This window comes from Anopheles marshallii, chromosome 3, assembly GCF_943734725.1.
Source record: "Anopheles marshallii chromosome 3, idAnoMarsDA_429_01, whole genome shotgun sequence".
Taxonomy (NCBI): Eukaryota; Metazoa; Arthropoda; class Insecta; order Diptera; family Culicidae; genus Anopheles; species Anopheles marshallii.
Genome location: NC_071327.1, coordinates 28624646 through 28642685, shown reverse-complemented (window position 1 = coordinate 28642685; position 18040 = coordinate 28624646).

Sequence of the window (18040 nt, the reverse complement as noted above, 5' to 3'; positions counted from 1 at the left end):
ACAGCAAAACAACAAAGCCCACGAAAAACAAGTTAATGCATTATAGCGTCGAAAGCTCGGCTACGCGCATTCACCTTTACACACACACACACACCCTGATACCATCGCCGTGCGTACACGGAAGGGTCATCAACAAAGGCCCATCGGGACAGAACGCGCAGCTCGGAACACACGATAAATGGTTGGCAAAATTTTAATGGAATATGCAAATTGATTATGGAGTAAACTCTTGATTCGACTATTGTTTTTCTCGCTAAAGCGCTGTACTCAGAAGCGGCACCGTACCGACGCTTTACACCTTTTTTTCCCCGAGTCCACCGTAGCGCTCTAGCAGCATTTAGCATTTTCCCAAGCCCACATTGCGGTTCGCGGGAAATTTTGGGAAAAGTCCTCAACCCGAGACGCCCGACGGCTGTACGGATGTTGGGTGTTGGATCAGGACGAGAAGTTTCTATTGTTTTCTACCGGGTTTAAATCAAACCAGTCCACTACTTCAACTGTTCTGTCCTGCTCTGGTGACTGGCGATTGAGTAAAACCCTTAGAGGGAGGGCGAAGGGAGGACTCCGTTCTCAAATGGTGCTGCTGATGATGGTGATGACGATGATGATGGGTGTGGGCTTTGCGCAAATTGCATAAGGTTAACCGCAACTATAGCAAGCTTTTGGGGTTTGGAACTCACTCGCACTTTCCCTTGCAGATTCCCCCAAGCGTGCATGTTTGATTTTTCCTAGCTTATTGTTTTATTTCATTTGTCGCCGCACAAACGAATGGTGAAGAAGCGGGAGAAAAGCACGAGTGTTTATCAAAATGCAAATTTGATACCAACCAACAATGGGGCTCTAATTGGAAGCTGCCCTTCTGTACGACTGAAGCCCATAAACGGATTCAATGGGGTTTTAATCAAAATGTACTACTCGGCTTCGGGAACGCGCCTGGGCTGGGCGTGTTTTCCTATTGATTTAGAGTGCTATTTATTTCGACGATTGTTTTGCAATGTTTTCTTGCTTTTTAAAACCAAAATAAGCGTTAAGTTTTCCCATTTTGTTGCTTGTTTTTTTTTTGTTCATAGCAGCACAGCATAACCGATCGATGGTCTCCACCGTCTCAACAAGTCGCTAGTCTCAGAGGTGTGTATAGTGGCGAACGAGTGTTAGCAATTTCTATAATGCATGGCGTAATCTGTTTGACGATAAATTATTCAATTTGTAGCAGTCCGTCTGTGGGCGGACTGGCGATGAAGACGGCGACGAGGACGAGGACGAGGACGTTCCTGGGATAAATCGGCACCCGGGATGCTGGGCGTCTAGACAAAATAACATTACGTACCAAGCGAAATCAAACGGTACGACGAGTGGTAGCCGGGAATTGCAAACTCCCTCAAATTCGACCGTACACAGAGGATGTGGACGGGTCGGTTATTTTCTTGCAGACATCAGTGCAAACGAAATCTTTCCCGGCCACGTGCCAAAGATCAAATAGCGACAGCAAAAGCTTCCTTTTTTTGCGAACAATAAACGGGGAAGAAATCGATCGTAACAATCGGTGGTACAGCAAAGGTAGCCAGAAATCCCAAAGCAGAAAGCGTGTCAGGATCAAGAGAAAACGATTATCAAACATGGAATCTGCCGTACATTCGATGGGTTGGATGAAGGGATCATTATGGTGCACTTGTATTAAAAGATGAATTGAAAAGATAAGCAGGAAGATCATTTAATATAAAAAAAAACATCCGTGTTAATATGGTGCACACTTGCTGGGAAAGAAAACAATTGTACAAGTATTGGAATCGTGAAACAGAATTTGGAACAAAAAAAAAACTCTTTTTTTCAAAACATATGCCTAATGTCCATTTTAAGAGGCTTTAAGGAAGGAAGGAAGAAGGAGGAAGTATTAACACGGTGGGGAAATAAGTTATCTTAAATACTAAAAAATATCAAACTAAATACACAAAGATTCTATCAAAGGGATTGCTTTAAAATGTAATACTTTCTTAAATCTACATTTAAAGAAGCTTCACTTCAGATTCACTTCACATCTCTGGTTATGAAAAGAATTGAATAATTTTACGTATGAGAACCAGAATTAAACCATGCAATGCATGAATTTGAATGAAATTCTTTAAATTTAATTTTCATTCAAACAGAATTTACCGAAAATTACTTAAATTTTTCAATTTTCTATTGAAAACCTCAGGGATTTCGATTGCGTCCGGCATCTGGTTAATAAAATGCGTTTTAATTCATTCAAAATTAAGCTTCCATTTTCCATAAAAAAAGCTTCCTTCAGCATATGTTTCACATCCACAAATAAGATTTAAAAGAGATAATAAAAATAAACCTCTATATAAAGCACAGTATTTAATAATAATATTTGCTCCTTACCAAGCAAAGATATTCTTAAACCAGCAACGACACTGTCTATACTTACCCTACCTTGCGGCTTATCTACACCCGAGCAAGTGCAAGTTCTGCTTCTGTGTTAAATCTACCGCATAATCCCATGCAACATTAAAGCGCATAATTATTTCCCCTACGCTGCACGTGCATTGCGGTGATCAAATATTAGCATAAGCAAATTAGATATTGCCCAGTGTGAGGATTGTGTAATCGCTTCTTGCACAAACGGACCAACGGATTGTTCCGTGTACTGGCATAGAACAAAGATTCCAAAGCGAACCACGCTCATGCGGTTTAAATACTATGTCAATAGGACGTTTTGTGTAGGAATTTTTAACTTTAACGATCCATTTCTAATAGAAAATATAAGGCGAGATGATTTCAGGGAAAGAAAACCCACAAAAACACACGACGTCGTTGAAGGTCAGACTAAAAACACAGCTCCATTGTTCCCTTTGAACGATTGATTGAACGTCACCGTGGCAAATTGTTCGCTGAGATAAGTTCGTGGACAAAGAGATTTGCTGCATGTTACAATCTAATTTTCGTCGAAAATGTGTCGCTCTTGTGCACGTTTTCTCAATTATGCTAATGTGTCTGCCATGGCTAGGCTGCTGCGTGTCGTGAAATGCTCTTCACCAAATCCTGCTCGCAAAGGCATCGCACCGTGGCAGGTCGTACAATATTAGAAGGCTCGCGATGAGACATATTCGTTAGCAAAACATACCTGCCGAGGTGTATTTGTAGTACAATAATTGAATTGATATTGAAATAGCTCCCCATATGCAGAAAGCTACACTGTGCGTCAATTCGAAAGAATGATTGCATCATGATGATGTTTCCTAAGCTCATTCGCTTCATTAGTTGCAGTTACGCACAATCGCTTGAATGCACACAATTGCCGCTGCAGTTTAGGTAAATAAGAGGGGGGAAGGAATACCTGATCCTTTGTTCAATTATGGCAATTGAGTGTTTTTATGACTACCAATCAATGTTAAGGTTGAACCGATCAACGTTCAATGAAACGGCATTAAGCCCTACCGGTGTAGGTAGTTAATCTAATTTTAATGATGCATCCATTTTGCAGGGCATGTTTTACGGGAATTGTAATGGGACAAATAAAATTGAGGAGATTTTTTTTTTATTGAAGAAGAACGACCAGGCGATATTGCTTATAACTAAATGTAACTTAATCTAAGCTACAATTCAAATTCGTTTGAAGACATTTCTTTCTCCAAACAGTAAAAGGTCACCTTAACCTGGGTGTAGTCGGCAGAAAATAAGTGATTGATTACAGGAAAATTAAGAAAAACTACTCGTAATACTACGTAAAACCTGAAATGATTACTAAAATCATTTAAATTATTTCACATTTAACCACAGCACAAGGATAGACCTGACACACGTAAAGGAGATATTCTCTAATATGGTTTACCTAAAGCGTACCTGCATCTTGATTCAATCGTTTGCTTATTTAATATGATTTGCTTTGTCTTCTTACTGAACATTTACTTATTTCCTATAAGATTTAGCTTTTGCTAGGCTTCCAACAAAGTTAGCTTATTCAGCTAATAAATATACTAGAACTTAAGCCTTGTAATGATAACTGAGTGGCTAAAAGCTATCACTTTACATATTTCATCATTTACTAATTCTTCATCCTGATCGTTTCTCATATTTTTCATGTACTATTTTCTTGTTTCTTGAAATCTCGTATTTCTTTTTTTGTCTGACTCTTTTCTCTATTGTGAAAGTTACAAGTTATCTTCATTACCTACTTTCGTCTTCACAACCCACTTTCGTCACTTATGTCCCTACTGATCTCGATTCTTCCTGTCCTAATGATCAACTCTTTCTGATCCTGTTTCGCTAGCGTTGCGATCCATTCGTTCTATCACTCGACATCGCTCCAGGAGTGTCGAAACACCAGCGGCGTCGAACGTTTCGAATCTTTTTTACTATTACAAACTTCGTGCGTAGAATCTTTAGAAAAAACCTGTTCATCAAAATGGTTTTAAAACATGTTGACGGACGTCACAGACATATTCCACTTTAATTCTAATCATTTTACGACTATTGCTTTGTACAACTTAAACTCCATCCAACGTAGCAGCTGTACTGGAGCAAACCGTGCCCGACCAGTACAGCAATTCAATCCCATTCGAATGCAATACGGCCTTAAAAAAAATCATACTGCTGGTAAATTAAATCTCCAATCAATTTGGAAAAGCTGGCTGGCCAAGAATATTGACACCTGATACAGGTGGTCCTACGCCAGCAAACACGAAACCAATAACGGCAGGTAAGGAAAGAAAAACATGACACAATCACGGAAAGAGAAATGGAATCCCATCACAGCCACACTCACACACGCGGTACGGGCAAATTGATAACGGGTGCCAGTGGTGGTGTGTGTCTGCAGCTGGCAGCCGGGCACACTCGGTACGAAATGTTCGCCCCGTTTCCATTTCCGGGCCCCATAATGGCCGCAGCGAGCAAGCAAGCGACCGAACAACAACTGCATCAACCCGCCGTGTGCAGATCGAGAACGTCTGTCGGGATTAATAGTTGCACAATTAAATCCCCATTTGTCATTTCAACGGAAACTCTTGCACGGGATACACACACCGGGTACGCCGGGTTGCCAGTGCGCCGGTAGCAATTAGAGATGGGCAGAATGGCATCAAAACGCCGGTACGCCGTGCGCCGTGGTGCTGGCCCGGGGTTTGGATTAAAATATCTGCCACCGTGGCGAGGCCTGTGCCTGCTAGCGACATCATTATTTATTTGGATTAAAGTGACTTTGCTTTGCGAGTGAAGTAGTGCATTTTTCAAATTCTGCCACTGTGCTCGTAAGGCAATAAGGTAAGTGTGTGTTCATTTTTTTTTTTTTTTGGTGTTGATATTGGCTGTTCGGTGCTACGGAAAAACGAAACAACTGATTTGTTCAATGGAAGGTAGAGTCGTAACAATAACAAAAAAAGGATTTCATCGGTTTTCGTACTGGTTCCTGGTTCAATGTTTGTATTGTGGAACGAGTGATTAATGAAACAGTTGACTGTGAGTACTGGGAAGATGGTTTAGAGTTCAGTGGCAATGGCCAAACGGGATGAACGTTGGTCGAATGGATCAAACACATTCAATTTTCCCATGTTACAGACATCTCATTTAATGTTAAGGTCAAGTGTACACAAATCGTTCATTTCGAAGTTAACATTAAATGCTAATTGCATTAATCATGCAGTGAGTCAAAACACAAACAACTTAATGTTCTAAAAATGCAAAAATAGTTGGAAAAAAAGATTCCAAATATGTCAAATCTAAGAAGATATCTAAAAAATCCAACAAGCAGAATGGAAAGTATGAGTAAAATGAAATACAATTGTAGCAATAACTAGCAAATGTTCATCTACCTACAGGAGTATATTAAAGTAACTCATGAGTTTTACTCTAAAGAAAATATAAAGGGTCTGCGGTAACCTGGGACAAAATTCTTCCATACAGAAAAGGAAAGATGATAACTGATATCAGTCCCTGAGAGGAAAACATCTAACCCAATAAAATTTTCAAGCTGCTAAAATCAAGACAAGTAATTGTCAAGATAAGGATATTCTTTTTCAAAAACGTTAAAGAAAAGTAAAAAAGAGCAACAGGCATGCATATACAAATCCTTCTTGGAGAAGCTTTACGATAAACCGCTAAGGAAGATATAAAAACTCATCTTCCCAAAACTGTATGAGCTATAGGTAACGGTCGAAAGGACTGATATCAAGAACAAAATAAAAATTAAAATAAAACATAAAGAAATAGTCACATGTCTTAATAATGAACTAAAAAATCATGCTTCTTCTTGTTCATCGGCACAACAACCACTAGCGGTCTAGGTAAAGAAGGAAATAAATCGAATGCCTTTATTTTACATTGCACACTCTCTAAACGCAAGATTATTTAAGTTTTTTTGAAGGATACTCGCTAGCCATCAAGAAGAAAACACTCTAAAGCCATGCGATTAAATTAATTGAAAATACCACTTTTCTGCCAAATATGCAATGCTCTGATAAGCACTGTTCAACGCTTAAGACAACACTAGCAGGCATTGACTGTTCAGATTGGTTTCATCTTTGATTCAGATTTCAATCAATATTTCCATTCCTCTCGCCCAGGATGCCGCCAACCAAGAATCAGGTTCAAAAACACCTGATTTTTCCTTATCTCCCAATCCGCCGATTAAAAATTTCCCATCCTCCCAGCGTGCTTTATCATCATTTATTTCATTCCCTGTCTGCGTGCTTGGTGGATGGCCATTGCAAGCCGGAACGAAAATTTCACCCCATCTGAAGCTTGCACCATATCCCAGGGCTCATTTCGGTGCCCCTACCCTGGCGGACGGCGGTAACTGGCAAGCATAAATCGATGCGGTGATAGCGCGAAGTAATTAATTTCTGGATAATTTATGATCTGTATTATCGCCACCCACTCGCAGCTTCTTCTCTCGGACCATGGATTTGCGCGGTTGAGTTTTTAAATGATAAACCGAAACCGAGATCCCCGGAATTGAGCATGAATGCCGGTGCGCGGATTCCAACATCGATCGGTACACACGACTCTTAATCTTCAAATGTACATAAATTTTAATCCAATCCATCATTTCCGCACGGAAAAGTCCGAAATGCTATTTTGAGGGGAGAGGAAATGGGTCAGGAAGGACAAAGTGGCCAAGGCAGGCAAGGAAGTTGATGAAATATTGAGAGTGCACGCTACGCGATGCCTTTTGCTGATGGATCGCCGGAATGGAACGAACAGGAGGACAGTGAAATCCCGTGCATGAGGGATTTAAGAATCATCTGCACGAGAAAAAAAATGCTGTTCATAAAATTCATATTCATAAGCTAATCATAATAAATAAAATCCAAACAAACAGCACTGTGGGTGGGTTACGATCGACCGGAAAAACCAGGGACAGCCATTTTACCAATTTGCCTCCGAGCAAGAACCCTTTGCGGGAGAAAACTTGGCCGTGGCTATTTCGAGCAGTTTCGTCCTGCAGTACGGATTCACCGGCAAGGATTAAATTTCGCCCCCGTTCCCTCATTGTACTACCACTAACATGCTCTGTTTAGTCTCACTCTGGGACAATGATCTGCATTCCCGAGGCCTGTTGCCGATCCGAGGGTTTAATTTTGTCTTCTGTCGCTGCGTACCCTTTGCGTTGGGGTGGATTTTTGAGTGATTTTTATCCCAAATTTCCTCCTTCTTCTCCCGGAAAACCCGGCATTGGGTACATACTTTCGGTTCATATGCTTTTAAGGGATGAAGGGACGAGTACTTGCAGGCCACATATGTTCAGCATGATATGATGTATCGAGTGTCTCGAGCGTGTTTTTCGCGTGGGTTGCATGCGGTTGGGTGCTAAGACAAGCAGGGCACTTCTCGGAGTTGTTTATCAATCTTCCCTGCGCATTAATGATTTAGTAGCTTGAAAGGAGTAGATTTCACCCAACAAGGCAATAATTGTCCGTATGATATACTGGTGTAGGTTTAATTCTTGTCACTGGCACTTTTTTAATCGCTATACAGACAATAATGTAAATATTCAAAGCACCAACCGACAAGGAACAACATACGGATTTCATTAATTTTCCTGGATTAGTTGCCTGCTATTTACTAAATGTGGAAATAAACACTTTGCTGTGTGGAACTTTGTATTTGCAAATCAATGAAGAGATACAATGGAGATACTTCTTTAATTGTGTCGTCTTGCCAAACCTTTTGATCTTGAAACTATTTTTTTTTATTCTTTTATACAATTATTTGGAGCTCGAGCGAGCAGATCTCGAGTATCCGGAGATGATCCGTTTTCATTTTTTTGTTTCTTTAACGCTAGTAGCGTGAACGCTACAACAGCATAGAAACAGTTTGCATTATAATTAACTTTAAATCAAGTTATTGCTACAGTACCAAGTTTTAAGAAGGCGAGGAATTCCATTCGATTCAAATCGATCGCAACTCCTCGCTCCTCTTGATATCGCCATACCACTTGCGGCTTTTTAAAGGACATTCGACAGCGAATGAAGACACGGCGGGCGAAAACATCTAGCGGATTATTGAAATGTTTTGACAGACCACTTCAAAAAACCGCGAACCCAAAGTCGCGTGCCGCCGAGTGGCTCATTAAACCATCACTCCATATCGAGACCAGCCTTGAAGACATGAAAGCTAGTGCAAACAAATAAACTCTAACACAAAAAGAAAGCCCCCGCGAACCATTGGTGGCAAAGGCCAGGTTTTCTGATCAATAATCAGACACGGCCGTCTCGTCGACTCAACCGCTCGGGACCGATAAGGGCTCGTTCAACTAAAAAAGGCGCACCTTTTTCTTTAATCTTCACCCACCCCGACCAGGACCGGTGAGGACCGCACTGGTTGTGAAAAATTCTATTCCATCAGTCAGAACGCGCAGTACCGACTACGGGAAGTTTAATTGAAAATGCAAAACTCATTACGCGTTGATAATGGTGGTCACGTGTCGTGACGGGTTTTGGGCCGTAGCTTTAAAACCCCGGATCCGGAACGAAGTTTGTCGGCTTTGCTTTGGTTGAAAGCGGATTCTTTTTTTACGAGGGCCCACATTTGAAAGAATGGAATTTAACGAACGGAATAAAGTGCCAAAATGAACGCATTTTGTTCATTTTAAATATGAAACCATTTCAAGAGGTTCGTTTAACCGGCAAAAGTATTCTTTTGAAGCAGGGTTTTTATCCATAAACAAATCCCTTTAAGGCTGTTACATTATATTCACTACATTGCTTTTTTTTAGTTTTTAGCTATAATTCTTACAAAAAAACGCTTGCACTAAAACGCTTTGCAAATGTTATGTGTTTAATCAACTCAAATGGTACTTATGTACCCCATGTACATCGAAGTAGGCGAAGGATGAATGTTTCCCTGGAGATCAATTGGCTGCATGTGTTGCTACGATTTACAGAAAGGCGTTTATCCAGAAGGTCAATCGAGGTTTTACTCTAAAGAAAGATGATCCAAGTTTTCTAGAGAACACAAATAAGCACCAGTTGTTTTGATAAAAACTAAGCTAAATGCAATAAAATCCAATATTGAATACGTGGAACAAACAAAATACAGCAACAAAATAAAAGTGTTTGATTTAATATTTATAAAACAAAATAAACCACCATAAAGAAATAGACACTTGAATATCTGATAATATAACTGACTGTTTTTCCCACAACACACAAAACGATGTGATAACTTGTGCCTGATCTTAAGAGGCGCTTGGTTAACTTTACAAAACCATTAGAAATACAATCCACACGCAATAATACCCACACCAGGATACGCAAAAGGTGTTTCGTGATGTAATAAATAGTACCTTAATCTACCACCGAAAGCCCTTCCACCTCAGCTTTAAGAGGCCGTTAAAAAATCGACGAAGAAGAGACCAAACCTTAACCACAAAATCACGGGTATGCGCGTTCGGCGCAGGGAAACAATACGCCCAAGTGCATGATTTATTTGCGCTATTAAACTTATCTTCAACACCGCGATTGTGCGTGAAAAAAGAGGAGTAGCGCACACCGTGCCACTGTCTTTGAAGGTGTTTTGCATTCATTCACTCTCATTTCCAGTGGGAATGGGTTTTGGCCAATTTTATTGCTCTGCTTGGAGTTCGTACGCTTTAAGGTTGATCCGACCTCGGTCTAAAACACCGAGCATAGCAACAAAAACTAAGCCCAGACAACCGGGTGGAGCAGGTTTGCCTGTTGAAAAATAAAATAAATTTCAACTAATTACGAATGCAAACAACAATGGCTACATTTCATCGGTCTTTTCACTTTCCTTTCTTGTGCTGGATGTTCCGTTTGTTTGGCTCCTCTCGAGAGTACTGCCGTTCGGAGAACGGAAGGTGTTTGCAGAAGGATGCCACAACCTTACGCACGTGGAGGGAAAGATTTTCCATTCCGAAAATGATGAAAAATTACTGCCATAAAAGTGGAAAACTGCTCACCTCGCCATGAAGCGGTAGGGACGAGTACGTTCACCTGTACGTGTAGCTGTCCGAGCAGATGAATAGAGTAATTTCATTTAAGTTCGTACTCCACCGTTAAGGATGGTAGAAAGATGCTCATGGGAAATCAACGAATAAGTTAGGCTACTAAGCGACTGAAGAAGCAACAAACATGAATAGATGGGCAGTTAGTTAGTCTATTATTGTGTTAGTATGATTGTAGAGTGAATTGCAAACATATTTCAAGAACTTAAATATAACATTACTCCCAATTTTGGAATGCTTCTACTGTCGACATCTACAAATTAGTTGATGTAATTGATTAAAAGTGCTTCTAACAAAATTCATAATATTTATACCATTAATAGGATATTAATGTAATCCAACTAGCTCATAAGGTTCAGATATATGGACATATAACAAGGTAAATGTTATTAGGTGGGACCAACACATTCCAATTTAATCGAATTGAACCAGTGCATTAATGACTGCTTGACTTTAAAATAGTCTGAGACAAATTGCCTAAACAAACACGTTCGATGTTTGAGTTCCTCCGACAACAAGAAACATGATGGACGGAATGACCGAATCATTACAAACGGCACAGCAAGGTTCTACTGTGTGTTTTGGTGGGACTTAAAAGGAAAATCGTTATTATGAGCTGTGTTATAAGCATTATCCATCAGGACAACGACAGACCAAACATGGCCAATATGTTACAAAAGGAATGCATTTGCATCATATTGGGCTTGCAGTAAAATTACCATACGAATATCCCTTCGAATATTACCCATTCTTCGCCAGAAACCATCCATTATCTTCGCAACATTCTTCGCCGTAACTTATTATCATAAGTTTTCCAACCATTTGCACCAAATGCACCAATTACAAAGCGTGACACCGACCGTTCGTGGTGTTCCACGACTGGTGACCTGTATCACGCCCGGCCAACTGGCCAACTTTTTATCAACCTTCAGCTCATCCGCAACTCATTGCACTCCTGGTTCACAATCATAGACCACCGGTGGGACTTAATTAATACTTCACTAAATTATATCGCACTGTGACAAATTAATGGAAACGATAAATTTTCCGACTTTCACGCGAGTCTTACCGTTCGTGTTTGGAGTTCCCTGCCGCCTCGCCCCGTTGCCTCAGTGCGTTTGCCACCGCCAGCCCACTCCAACCCCTCGCAACCCCTTTACAGATCTAAGGGCGAAGATTTATATGCATCCATGGTTCGGCTTTATGGTTCACGTATATAGCGTGAAGCCGAGTTGATCCACCAAAGCCGGCGAATGGAGGAAACCGGCCAGGAGTGGACGAGGAAACTCTTCCGTGTTCCGAGGTGGACGATAACGAAGCACAGGCGAAGGGGTGGTAAAGCAGACGTTGTTTGTTCAATTTACTGTTCCTTGCATGCAATTTCCCTCCCATCAGGGGAATTGTCTCGAAGTCTCCCGGTCGGGAATGTTCCATTGCTTTTGGGTGTCCTTTTGCCGGGTTGTACGGCAGACACACACACACACACACACACACAAAGGAGTTACGGGTGGTGTTTGGCCGCAATGCCATAAGGTCCGATAAGACTTATGATTTAGTAAGTGTAAATGGCAATTTATTCCAGCGTGTTTCTCCGGCACTCCGATGGGGGGGGGGGGGGGGGGGGTTTGGCCGACGAGAAACCATTTGCATACTTGTGCACCATTGTTTTGGATGGAACAGGTTTGTTTGATTTCTAATGAGGAACTGGTTGCAACGGTTGCATCGTTTGTTTGAGTTTCTGTCCCAGCAGCGATGAATGAAGGTTTCGATTTGTTGTTCAGAGGGGTTGGTCCCACAGAAGAACAGACCAGTACAGTATGGCATCAATAATTATGCAAACATTCCTCATACACTTGATGCGTTTTCCGGGTGGAAGGAGACGCACGATAGTGGGGAAAGGGAATGGACTGCAATTTCGCCCCGGATCAACAACACACATGCCGCACCCAGTGAAGGGGAAGATACATTTAAATATTGGAAAGTACGAAACGGCTAAGCTGTATGGAATTTGGAAGACAAAAAGTGGAGTTATTAATTCAATTTAAATCAAACCCGAATGTGTTCGGTATGATAACGGGAAGCTTAAAAGTGTTTCGATCCAAAGCGAATAGTACGCATGTTTGTGCAGCTATATTAATTAACGCTTGAGCAAGTCGTACGTAAAGCTTTTAATTTTTCAATCTATATGCCGAATAGCACGTGTGCTCACTACATCCTAAGAGACAATAGCGAACAGCACACACAGCTATTGAAACAGCTCGGATCATCAAAATGATTGGTTTTGTTTGAGTGTTTAACACTCAGAATTTCAGTTGTTGTAGAATAAATCTGCGCAAGTCATGCATTATCTACGCCAAAACTTGTTTAATCGACAAAAAAAAATGCGATTGAAAAGTGTGGGCGATTTATGTCTGTCATAAAACGTCCGGATTTATTGACGATTTTTCAGTACGAATGATGGCATGGCATGGCCGTCGTTATCGTCTATTTGCTATGAGATGTTTTTATTACAGTCTCGAAAGGTACCTGGAAGTTGGCGCTTAATGCCCACTACAAACAGGTGATCAATAAAGCAAAAAAAAACAAGCAAGATTTCAACTGCGAACAGTCTCAAGAACTCATAAATCCTCTTATGTGTCAAAGTGTTACGTTTGTAGTGATCCGGGTAATTCACCCATCACTACACAACTTATACCACCTATCATCTATCACCACCAATCCCATCCTTATCATTTGAACACACCGCGGACACTACCACCAACAAAAAATCAGGAACAAAAAGACACAGGCAGGGCACCGAAAAAAGTCAAACGATAATCGACAGCCGATCAGATACCACGTAGTGACGATCATAAGAAATAAAAAGTGACGCCTAAGTTAAACCTCGTCACGTTTGACGCTCAATGCAGGAGTTCAAAAGTGTCTTTTGGTGTCCATACTTAGGATTTTAAAAGTAAACTAAAGGGGATGAATGAGAAACTTTCATAACTCCCATGAACATTTTCACAACTTGAGATCTTTAATGTAACGTTTCAAAAATAAACTATTACTCCTTTACGCTTGAGTTAGTTCTTAAGCTCAGGTTAAGTACATTGTTTAGGCCACATTTTGGACCACTGACTGAATGATAGAGCAAATGAGTAGCTTCATCATCTGTGGCACTTTGTTTAAATGTAAAAGTCACGCTTATTTGGATAAATATTTCGACCGAAGCTGAACCCACTGACCGAGCTAAGCGGACTGCGCTTGTTACCTCTCTAATGTATGCGGATGTTCCTGGAGAACTCCATGCTTGTTCGTTTCTATCCTATGTTTTACCTTTACTATTAAAAGATTTGCATTGAAATGTAATCATTTCTCTTCGTCTATTTGATGTTATAGTCTGCCTTATATAGAAAGTTTCCATTATATAACTTGAAATCCTTCGAGACGGAAACGAGATTCTAAGACCTGATGAACTTACTCAAAAGGGAGTTTCCAAAAAATTAGGTTAAAAACAAAAAAGTTATGATAAGTGTGGTAGTGTTACTCAATATACTAAAGCAAATACAATGCTCATAACATCCGGTACATCCGGTAACTTGATCGTACAGAACGATCTCGTCGCTTTAAATTCTGGATTTATTTATCGTTTTCTCCCTCTCTATTCCTTGTTCTTTATTTCTCTCTCTCTCTCTCTCTTTCTCTATCTATCTTCACGTTCAATTTCCAACCGAATTCCGTGCGCAAAATACAATTAAAACTGGATACGGGTATTATGGCTTTCCAAAGGGATACAAAAATCGTTCCCAAAACCATATGGAATCGGTTCGGGATAATAAAACAAAAAAACGGCTCTCAAACGGCTGGCGAGCGGTTGTTGTATCCCTGTCCTCCCAGGGACTTCCCACTGCTTTCCATCCGAACCGCTGGCAGCACGATGGCACTAACTTTTATTACACCGATGTCAGCACCCATTATCGGACGGCCATTTATTCCACCGGCCATGATGATGATGCCGACAACGAAACTGCCATTACTGTTACCGCTTTCGTTCGATTTGATTCCGTGTCCTGGTTCTGGGATGGTTGTTTTTTTTGCGGGTGTGTGTGAGTGTGAAGCGAGTGTGTTATATCGCGGTTACGTAAACTGGCACCTGGTCGGGTCATCCAAGGGCTGGTGGTCTTGGTCATTGCACCGTCGGGGAAAAAGCTGCCGGAAGCCGGAAGTTTTCCATTCGTTCGCTTTACGGCGTTCTTTTTTTTCTTTAGTGCATGACAGCATGACGCGGGCTGGTGGCGCACCCGCGTTGACCAAACTTGACTGCAGTTGACTGTTTTTCCGCAGAAACTTTTGACAGCACTCTCACCATGCAATGGAAATACGCTCGGAAGGTTTGCTGCCGAAGGTGCAACTGCAAGCTTTTGCAGACCGTGCCATGCCTGCCGTCTCCGTACGTATTGTGTACAACAGCCTCGTCGTGGATGGGGCCAAAGGATGGTATTTAATTTTCACTTCAACCTGCAAAACTTATCCAACATGGTGGAAAACGCCCGCGCGTCCAGTGCAGTTCGTTTGCAACCGATTGTGTGTAATGTTTGTGACGAACCGCGCGAGACGCAAGGCAAAAAGGTTGTGTGGTAAAAGTTGTAAAAGTTTTGCCTGAAACAGTGCGGGGTTTGGGTTTGGGTTTTAACATATTTAATTTTTAATAGACAGTTGGGGCTTGTTACTTTACACTGTTTTACTGAGTGTTCCACCGGTGTGGTTTTGCTCTGCGATGCATAGCGTGCAGTGAATATCGTTTTGCTTGGGTTGTTTATTTTTAAAAAAGTATGTATATAGTAATAGATTTATTACAAATTTATGAGTTCTCAATCTGCGTCGCAGAATCAATGCTAGTCTGCAACAATACGTACTCTGGGAATTGAATAGTTCTGTTTAAAGTTTAGTTCCACAATATTTAGTAGCGACCATATGACTTTCTAGCCACAAGTACATTAAGTCAAAGAAATTGAGACATGGCAAGCTTGGACCTCTTGAGGTTGTTGTGCCGGTAAGGATGAGTAGACTCGTCAGCCTCCGGTGTCCATTCCATGTCAACGAGTCAATCTGTATGTCGTTTAGGTTTTCTACATGGACAGAGCTTGAGATGGACGTTTTGAGATTCGAACTAAGGTGGAGTTCATGGTCAGTTCATCACAAAGGCCGAAGTATTTGCTTAATGATGGCGCTTGATCCTGAGTGGTTTGAGGGATCTAAGGATCTAGTCTAAGTTTTGTGGATGTTAGATAATTCTTGTGTGTGTAAGAGAGAGAGAGACATTGACATAAAGGAAGTAATCCCTGCCAAGTTCAAGGTTACTATGGCCATTGGCTAGTACACAGATGTACATTTTCTAATCATCTTCCTTATTCCAAGATAATCGTATTTAAAGGTAAATGCCGGAAATCAGCAATTTGGAATTGAAAAAGATCCAGCAGTGGGTTTGAAAACCATTCCAAACGCATGTAGGCCAAACGTTTTAACATTAATATGATACAGAATTTGTTTCAATTATCATGGAACATGTGAGCAACACTGTTTCCCCATCTTAATAGTACACCCTGTAGGACGCAAGACAGGAAGTTTTCCCTTCGTTGGAATAGGTGTTCTTTTGGCTTGAAGATTGAACAGGGCGTGTCGAAATTAGTGCCGAAAGTGTTGATTCGTTACCGCTTTTCTAATCATTTGGAAAATAACCTAGTTTTGCTCATGCTCATTGCGATTGTTTTCTATCCGCCGAGGATACCACGGAAAGTGTCCTCACCAACGCTGTTCTACCAATTTCCCGGCTGTACTTGTCCTGCCATTACTCCCTGTTCTATTAGGCATCAGGTGACATCATTAGCACTTGGTGGAAGTACATTTCTTTTCCCTTTCTACCACCGTAATGTTCTCCAGCATCGGTGCCTACTGTACGGTGGCGCATCATTCGGGTTCGCGTACGTGCCACATGTGAAAAAATACTTCCAAGCGCGTCCCGACCACGCGTGGTTGAACAGACGCTTGCAAAAGTGTGTAAAATTTAATTGAAACATGCTGTCTCGTCGTAGTCGTCACCAGCAGCACCATCATCCAAATCGGTCGGTAATGGCGATGGTACGCAAACGCACTCTCACCCGGTTTCAACCATCCACACTCACTACGTGTCCCGCGTGCAGGCTTCAAGCAGCACACAGGTGTTTTGGGTGCTCTGTTGAGACGTGGAAAATTACTTAAAATTTGAAAATTTAAACACTTACCCGCATGTGTTGCCGTGTGCGAGTGCCACATCCACAGCTGGAGCTTTCTTCACATTTTCGCAACGATCCTTCCGGAGTGGCTGCCACACATCCGTGTGGAACTGAACTGAACCGAACCGACGAGAGGTAATGAAGTTTGATTTTATGTGCTTTCGATCCATTCTACGTTAAGACTGGAGGAGAATTTCATGAGTCGATTATCTTACTTTCCCTCGAGTGCGCTATAGAATCGCTATTACAACGGTTTTGTAGAATGGGTAGTTTATTACCCATGGTGGTGGGTGGTGGTATATTGCCGCACAAACCTTTTTGCGGAAGTACGGCAGATAATGGTCGTGTGGTACCGACTGTTGCTTAATTTTACAACGATCCAACGAATTTGCTGCATGCGTAAAATTTAATGCGCATGTGACAAATGTTGTAATCATTTTTTGAATCGAACCAATGAAATTATGTCAAGCAGGAGCATTTTTAATAGGGTGGAAAGGACAGTTCCTTTTACCTTTCAATTTCTCCTTTCTTTAAAGCTTTCATGTGGGAAAACCTTTCTCATCTACAGAATCTTTTATGGGAAGGAAAGTTTCAACACTTGTATCGTATCTGGTGCTTGCATTGGAACTGTAATTGGTGATAAATTGACAATATTATATAAATTCAAATAAAAATCCGCTGCAAGATTACAATACCTTAGGTCAATAGGACCTTAGATCATGATGTCTCCGGGAAGGATAACGCCAAAAGTTATGCAATACGTTTAAATTATATTCTTTAGCTGCAGTTACGAGCTTCTAAAGGCTTCTAATATGATGATAAGAAATCAATAAATATGTAAATCAATATTCATGTTATGAGTAGTGTTAGGAATTCATAGAAGGCTCGGTTTAATTGAGATCTACAGGGTTTTTGGAGTTGGAAATAAAGCAAAGTTGAAGACATGTATGGAATATTTCCAAATTTATATGAAATGTGTTGAAGTAAAGAGGTCTAAATAACTGTTTGTATTGTTTTAGCTGGTATAAGTTACACGTCCCTGAATAATGCGCCCCTGAATAGGTAGAATGCACATCACAATGAAAGAGATATAAGCATATTCTACACAAATACATATCGAAAAACTTACAATGCTGCATTTGACGTCCATTAAACAATGTGTCCTCTCAGAACATCTCGAAACCTGTCGGGCTACCATTCTTTTTCCGCCATTCCCTTTTGTTGAGCACCATAACAATTTACTTATTCATACACTAATTTGATCATCTTCGGGCAGCTTCACCCTTCTTCTGCTTCCGATTGTTATACCAAACCCATTCTC